Source organism: Chrysochloris asiatica, unplaced genomic scaffold (assembly GCF_000296735.1).
Source record: "Chrysochloris asiatica unplaced genomic scaffold, ChrAsi1.0 scaffold00186, whole genome shotgun sequence".
Taxonomy (NCBI): Eukaryota; Metazoa; Chordata; class Mammalia; order Afrosoricida; family Chrysochloridae; genus Chrysochloris; species Chrysochloris asiatica.
Genome location: NW_006408704.1, coordinates 1,856,009 through 1,864,659, shown reverse-complemented (window position 1 = coordinate 1,864,659; position 8,651 = coordinate 1,856,009). Strand labels below are relative to the sequence as shown.

The 8,651-nt window shown below is 39.2% G+C and overlaps 1 pseudogene; it reads right to left on the bottom strand.

The window, feature by feature from the left end:
* LOC102825807 overlaps positions 1 to 8,651 on the bottom strand; it is an 82,766-nt pseudogene that overhangs the window by 38,383 nt on the left and 35,732 nt on the right.

Below are 8,651 nucleotides of genomic sequence, written 5' to 3'. Positions count from 1 at the left end.
GTTATGTCGTCTTGCTCGATTGACCCTTTGAGCATGAGATAGTGTCCTTCTTTGTCTCTTAAGCTGGTTTTTATCTTAAAGTCCACTTTGTCAGAGATTAGAATAGCCACTCCTTCTTGTTTATTTCTGCTGTTGGCTTGGTATATTTTCTTCCATCCTTTGACTCTCAGTCTGTTTTTGTCTTTCTGTGTAAGGTGTGTCTCTTGTAGGCAGCATATTGATGGATCTTGTATTCTTATCCATTCTGCCACTCTTTGTCTCTTAACTAGTGCATTCAATCCATTGACATTCAATGTAATTATTGAAAAGTGTGAATTGATTGCCGTAATTATGTTACTTTTTTGGTGGTGTTTGTTCTTTGCTTCTGCTTTCCTTCTTGAATTGGGTTTGTGTTTTTTGAGTTGATTCTGGTCAGTTTCTTCCTAGTTTCTCTGTTCTCTTGTTCTATTTGGGGGTTTGTTTTTATTATATGTTGTGGAATATTGACTTTCTTTGGAGTTACCTTGTATTCTACTGACTTTTCTCTTCATTTAGGATACTCCATTGCATCCTGTAATTTACCTGGCTTCCCCACCACCTGTGTTTCTGTTGCTGCGTTTGTCCCTTCTTTGACATTGATATGTTTATGTCCTTCACTTGATCTCTGGGCTCCCTTTTGTTTGTTGATGTAGTCTTGTTCTGTTCTAGATTCTGCTTTCTGATGGCTGTGTTCCAGGTGGGGTTGCCATTCCTGTCAATCTCTGTTTGTCGTCTGTTCTTGTTGGTTCTCCATCCCCAGAACTCCCTTTAGGGCGTTTTGAAGTGTTGGGTTGGTTTTGATAAAATCCCTCAGAGTCTGTTTATCCTGAAATGTTTTGATGACACCATCATATTTGATTGATAGTTTTGCTGGATAGGCGATTCTTGTTTGACAGTTTTTTTCTTGCAGGGTTTTGTATATGTCTTCCCATTGCCTTCTTGCCTGCATGGTTTGTTCTGAGTAGTCAGCACTTAATCTAATTTGCTTGCCTTTATAAGTTATACTTCTCTTCTGCCTGGCTGTTTTTAGTATTCTTTCCTTGTCTTTAATTTTGGAGAGTCTGATTATTATATATGTCTTGGGGACTTTCTTTTGGGGTCTATCCTTCCTGGGGTACGTAGGGCTTCTTGAATGTTTATCTTTTCGTCTTTTAAGATGTTAGGGAAGTTTTCTTCCAGAAGCTCAACTATCTTCTCTGTGGATTTCTTTGATTCTTCTTGCTCCAGAATGCCAATAATTCTTACATTATTCCTCTTCATGCTATCCAACATGAATCTTAAACTCTCTTCGGATTGTTTTATCCTTTTAGCTGCTTGCTTTTCTATCTTGGCAGTATTGAGAGATTTGTCTTCCAGCTCAATAGTTCTGGCTTCCATCTCTTCTAGTCTGTTCCTCTCACCTTTCAGCCTGTTGTCTATTTCTGTTATCTTGTTTTTGATCATCTGGACATCTTTTTGCAGGTTTCGAATTGTTTCCAGTGCTGTGTCAGTCCTATTAGATTGTTCCTGCAACACTTTTGTTACTTCTTCCTTATTTTCCTCTACCCCTTTTCGGAGTATTTGAATTTGTTTCCATATCAGTCTTCTGAATTCCCTCTCAGGCATATCTAGAACCCACTCCTCCTCCTCTATGAAGCCTTTGTCTGTCTCCAGCTAATTTGCATCTGCTGCTCTTTCTGCTTTTGGACATGCTTCGATAATGTTAATTGCTTCTTATTGGGCATGATTATTCTTATTTTATTATAATTATTGGTAATATGATCAGGAGATAGGCGGCGGGCGGGCGGCAGGTGGGCAATTTGGGCCTCAGTTGGGCCTGGGCCTCGGTGGTGGGCCGTTTGGGCCTTGGGCGGGTGGGTTGAGCCTAGGGTGGGTGGTTTGGGCCTCTGGGGGCCTGGGCGTCAGTGACCGGGCTGCAGGAGGGTTGTGCCTCAGGTGGGTGGTTTGGGCCTCGGGTGGGTGGTTTGGACCTCAGGGGGCCTGGGTATCAGCAGCTGGGCATCAGGCGGCTTGGGCCTCGGCGGGCAGATTGGGCCTCGGGGGTCCTGTGCCTCAGGGACCAGGCTGAGGGCAGGTTGTGCCTCAGGGGCCCTGGGCCTCGGCTACCGAGCTTCGAGGCAGGTAGGGCCTCAGGGGCCGTGGACCTCGGCGGCGACCGGGCTGTGGGCTGCCTGGGCCTCATGGCAGGTAGGCGATTTGGGCCTTGGTTGGGCCTGGGCCTTTGTGACCAGTCTGTGGGAAGGTTGGGCCTCAGGGACCCTGGGACTTGGCGGCGACTTGTCTCTGGCCTCCTGGGCCGCATGACGGGTAGGTGATTTGGGCCTTGGTTGGGTCTGGGACTTTGTGACCAGTCTGTGGGCGGGTTGGGCCTCAGGGCAGGCCTTGGCCTCAGTGGGCATGTCTGGGCCCTGGGAAGGCCTTGGCCTCAGTGGGCGGGCCTGTGCCTTGGGTGTTCCTGAGCCTTGGAAGCTTGGCAGAGGGTTGGTCTAGGCTGAGGCAGTGGAGGGTGGGGGGGGGTAGTGGCTGTAGGGAGGTGGTGTCTGTATCTGATGACATAAAAAAATGCCTCTCTCTGTCTCTCTTCACCGTGAGTACCCTGAATTTCCTGATATCTGTGCTGATATCCCTCTCTATTTGTTTGGCTTTGTTAGTTTATGCTTCCACTCCTCTGGAAATGCAGCCTTCTAAACGGGGTTGCTCTAGCCCTGCACTCCAAGCTCGGCAGGGAGCGGAGGCACTTGCCAGCTCGGGAGCGGGAGCCGCGTGCAGGCATGCAAAAGCTCAAAATGCCTGTAATTCCTCAGCAATTTGATCTTTAATAAAAACGAGTTCAGAATGTTGAAATATAATATCTTATGTTTCTTCAAAGGCTGTCTGTCTGCTAGATGGAGGTTTCCTTTGTGCGACTCCACCCCTTTTCCCTGGAGCCTGTCCTACCTGAGCTGTCTGGTCAGGGAAGTGCCGGAAGTCCCCCAAACTCAATGATTTTTTAAAAGAATGAATAGCTAAAGAATGGGAAAGGAAAATGACTATTTAGGACAGAAATGTAGTTTTATTACTTCCTGGCTCTTCTGTACTTCTGCGGAACCTCGTTGTCCACCTAGTCCCTATTGTGTCATGTTTGGAGCTTCTCCTGTCACATTGAGAGCTCCTAGAACAGCAGATACTCTGTCATATACAGCTAGGCATAGTGCTTGGCATACAATTGTTAACTTTTGCTGATTGGCATCTTTTTAATGAACTAGAATACATTTACTAACATGAGAGAAGTGACTTACAAAGTACTTCAAAGTGCAACTAATAAAGAGCTTGCTCCATTGAGCAGTTATCTTCATTGTTTTTCTCTAAATCTTGCTTGTAAGTAAGATTTAGAGAAAAACACATGAGATTATAAATAAGCTGCATGTTAAAACAACTGTATAAGAAGGTGAGAAAGCAGTAAAACTTTTGGGAAACCAGATGGCGGAGGTGCCCAAGAAGATCAGTGTAAAATTGGTTATCCCCCTAAGGCCTAAAAAGATTGATCATTTAAAGAACTATTTTTTAGTATCATGTAAGGCTTTTTATCTCTATTTCCCTTAAGTCTTCTGAACTTGTAGGAAGACTCCATTTTCTAAAGATAACCATTAAACCATTTAGTAAGAATTAATTATGCACACAGCATTGGACTTCATGGGAAAAGGATAAAAATCAAGCAAAAGATGTAATATCTACTTATCTCTAACTCGACATAAATGCCATGCATTTGGCAAAGGGGCTAGAGAGATTTTTATTTAGCAAATGGCTAGGGGCATTTCTGATATGTTAACTCCATGTAAATACACCGAGCTATACTATTTATCATTTTAAACATTTATTTATAATCTGGTAAAGCAATTCCTACATTGAAATCCTTAACACCAGTCTCTTCTCTTGACAACTAAATATGTTCTTTATAATATTGTTTACATAATTTATCTGCTTAGTTAAATATTTAGTATTTAAATGTTAACTTAATTCATTTAAACTATAAAAAAATTGGGTTAATGGCCTCCAAATTAATATAAGTATTCTATATTTTATTGTCTTTTAGGCAATTGACAGAGATTAACTTCCTCTTATCCTATTAAACAAATGTTTTCAAAAGGCCAGATAGTAAATGTTTTAGATTTGCCAGCCACAGCCTCTGTCATATAGTCTTTTTACTTACTTTTACAACTCTTTCAAAGTGCAAAAAAATTATTCTTAATTTATGGGATTTATAAAAACAGACCATGGACTATAGACTAAATACAAACAGATGGCTTATAGATACTTAAAAACCAAATTTCATATGGGTGTCTGTTACTCAGGACTTATTACCACTTTTCCACTATAACTGAAGGTTTTGCTATCTATATCTTGCCTCTATAATTAAAATTGGAAATGTTCAGGAGATATTAAAGGCTAGAGATGGGCTGGGACCCTATAGACTTATGCAATTGCAGAATTTTATTGCTGGAAAATATTACAGACTATTGAATCCAAGCTCCTTATTCATTTTACATATAACTAAAAACTTAGAAATGAATATGATTAATGAATTAACTTACAAATACTGGAGGGATAGCAGGCCTTCAAATGAATCCTTTTGTAATTCACTCAAATAATTTTCACTGAGAATTCTGAAAGAGTAAAAGGTTATTTGTGGATCAAAATACAAACTAACTACAACTATTTGACACATAGGACTATTATATGTGGGATGAACTTGGGTCCTAATACCACCTAAATACTCTAATTTGTATTTAACTTAGTGATGGTGACATTCATTTTCATTTAAACCTTTCTTCTCATATCCTCCTTTGAGTCTATCTTCTTAGTTTCTCCCTCCTCCATGCCCCATCCCTACTCCACAAATTTTTTTACTCTCCCCTTATCCACTCTTCCCAACAAATCCTACACTGAGATCACAAAGTCTGTGTCAAAACTCAATCTGGTCATGCACTACCAAGTGCTTATTTTGTAATTTATTATTATTTTCTTTTACACTTTGTGTAGTTTTGGAAATGTTACAAAAGGTAAGTAGCAGTTGTCAAGTGCAAATTCTAAAAGATAATTTTATAATAATTATATGTACAAAGTTTCCAAACACTGTTGGTTATATCTTACTATCAATACAGTTTAAAAATAAAATCAACCAAATTAATCAAAGGAGAATATTCATTGCATTTCCAGTTTTTATCATGTATAAGAATCATGTCAAAGTAGAGTTTCATTTGATAATATTTTAAAAATATATATTCACAACTGTGCTACAAACAAGGAAAATTATGGAATGAGTTTAAGAAAAGAACCAATTTAACTCATGTTTCTGTACTAACACTAACAGTTTACTACCGCCCCCCTCCCTTGTTTTCTCTGCAGATTAAAATTATGGCAAACTATTGAGTCTTTTGTCATGTGATAAAATAGACAATCTATGAAGAATTTGTAAATTTTGTTCTTAAAACCATGATATTTATAAAGGAAATTGTTGTATCCACAGGTGATTTTGTAAAGGTTTTTGTAAAACAAAACAAAACAAAAACTCAATCTGGAAAACGCAACTCTGGAAAATAGCATGGTGCTTCCTCAGAAAGTTGGAAATAGAAATACCTTATGATCCAGAAATTTTTCTACTTGGTGTATATCCATAAGAAATATGAGCCAGAACATGAGTAGATATGCACACCACTGTTTATAGCAGCACTATTCACAATAGCAAAAAGATGGAGACAGCCTAAGTGCCCATCAGTGGAAAACTGGATAAACAAACTGTGGTACATACACGCAATGGAATACTACGCTACCTTGAAGAATAACAATGAAACCTCAAAACACTTCATAACATGGATGAACCTTGAGGACATTATGCTGAGTGAAATTAGTCAACCACAAAAGGATAAATATTGTATAAGATCATTATTTTAAAAGCTTAAAATATTTCCATACTAAAAGAAAAATAATTTGATGGTTACCAGGGGTCGGAGGGAGGGAATAATATTCACATGTTAGGGGATAGACTCATGATAGCTCAGTGATGAGAAGGGCAATATACAAGGAAGAGGAAGGCAATACACAAGAAGATGAATGAACAAGGAAGATAAGGAAAGACTTACAGAGGTTTGCATGGGCTAAAGGGGATAGAGGTAAATAGGGATGTATACTCAACCTTGGAACACAGGGTTCTGTGATATAGGGATAGAGACATAGTTTGAATGGGTAAGGAGGGGAAATAATGTTAAGGTACTTGACTGTCTTGTGGATATTGGTTTCCCCTGCCTACTTTTGGTAAGTAGACATTTAAATGGAATAGAAAGGAATATTGGGGAATATGATTACAGAAAGCTTGTAAACTCATCTTCAGTCTATAACTGATTGGGTTAGCTTAAATGGGCATTAGAATTTGCCCAGTGAAGTAGGATTCTTGTTAAGCTTTTGTAGAGTATGGGGCCTAACGTGGAATCCTGAGCCCTGTCCAGACTCTTCTGAGGTGGGACTTTCCCACTTGAAAGGATATGCAGACCAACCCAAAGTGGCTATAGGAACAGAGGATACTTCTTTAAAAAAAAGACCAGTAGGGAGGGGGGAGAGGTGAAGCACACTGTTTGTTACAAGAGGGCATTGTAACCATGGCAATGAAATGACATACGATAGGATGAATGTAAAGCTAATGTTTGCCCGTGTAAACTATCACATAACTCACAATAAAATATTTTTTTTTAAAAAAGGTAATGGGATGGAGAAAGATATACCATGCTAATACTAATAAAAAGAAAGTTGGAGTAGCTGTATTAACTTCAGACAAAGCAAATTTCAGAGCACAGAAATTTATGCGATAAAGAATATTATGGGAATTGTTATCAATGACATGAAACAAAATGTGTATAAATTGTTAAATGGAAAACTAATTTGCTCTGTAAATCTTCACCAAATTCACAATAAAAAGTTAAAAAAGAAGGGAGGGCGTATTATGTAATGATAAAGGGATCAGTTCTCTAGACATAACAATCCTTAATATATATGGCCTATAACGAATGCATCAAAATATGTGAGGCAAAAACTGATAGAAGAGCATGAAGAAATAGACAAACCCACTATTACAGCTGGAGACATTAACTTGATGGCACTGTGGGTCAGGCATTGGGTTGGTGGTTCAAACCCACAAGTTGCTCTGTGGAAGAAAGATGAGGTTGTCTGCACCCATAAAGATTTATAGTTTCAGAAACCCTAAAAAACAGTTCTACTTTGTCCTATAGGGTTGCTATGAGTCAGAATCAACTCAATAGCGGAGAGTTTTGTTTTAAATCAGTAATTTGATAGATCAAATGTGCAGAAAATCAGTAAGGATATACTTGAGCTGAATAGCACTGCACTGCAAACCACAAGGTTTAAACCCACCAGCTGCTCTTTGAAAACCCTGTATGGGATCTCTATAAATTGTATCTGACTCAAGGGCACTTAACAACAACAACAACAACTACCATTTATACAACAGTTTATCCAACAACAGCAGAATACACAGTCTTCAGTATATTCAAAAGGAATATATGTAAGCTCGAAGGGAAAGTTTGCCAAGATAAACCCATTTTGGGGCCATAAAACACCCTTATAATTTTAAAACAATAGAAATCATACAACATATGCTCTCAGACCACAATGAAATTAAACAGAAGGATAGCTAGAAAATCCAAAAATATTTGGATATTAGATAACATACTTCTAAATAATACATGGGCCAAAGAAGTCCCTAGAGAAATTTTAAGAATATTTTGAACTAAAGAAAAATGAAATACAATCAAATGAACTCTTTAATTCTATGAGCTGTAATGTGGGGAAACTGGAACCCTTCCCCAGTGCTGATGAGAACGCACAATTGTACAGCTGGTGTGGAAAATGGTGGTGGCTCCTCAAAGAAATAAAAGTAGAATTACCATATGATCTAGTGTGGTCGCCATGAGTCCAAACTGACTCGACAGCACTTAACAACAACAGCAACATATATATATATATATAAAACCCAACAATTCCACTACTAGTACTACATACACACAATGGAATACTATTCAGCCAGGAAAATCAATCAAGGGTGGAGCTGGAGCTGGAAGACATTATGCTGAGTGAAATGAGTCGATCACAAAAGATGAATACTGTGTCATCACACGATATAATGTGACAAGAAAAGGCAAATGTATAGAAAACAAAGCTTATGGCACTGTGAGCAAACCTGCTAGACTGTAAAGTCGGTTTGAACTTCAAGGTTGGTGGTTCAAGCTCACCAGCTGCTCCTCAGAAACCCTATACAGGGTTGCTATGGGTCAGAACTGACTCAACGGCACACAACAACAACCAGGGTCAGGAGGAGTCCTGGTGTGGCGCTGTAAGATAAGCTCTGGACCACAAGATAGTCTTGAACCACAAAGTCAGCCATTCAAACTCACAAGTTGCTCCTTAGAAAACCAATACAGGGTCGTTATGAGTTGGAACCAAATCAGTGGCATTTAGCAACAACAACAACCAGAGCAAGAGGTAGGGAGGGAGAAAGACGGAACTAGTAATGACATCTATGCCAAGAAATTTGGAAGACAACTATCTGGCTGCACATTCCAAAGAGAGGTGACCCAATGGAATGC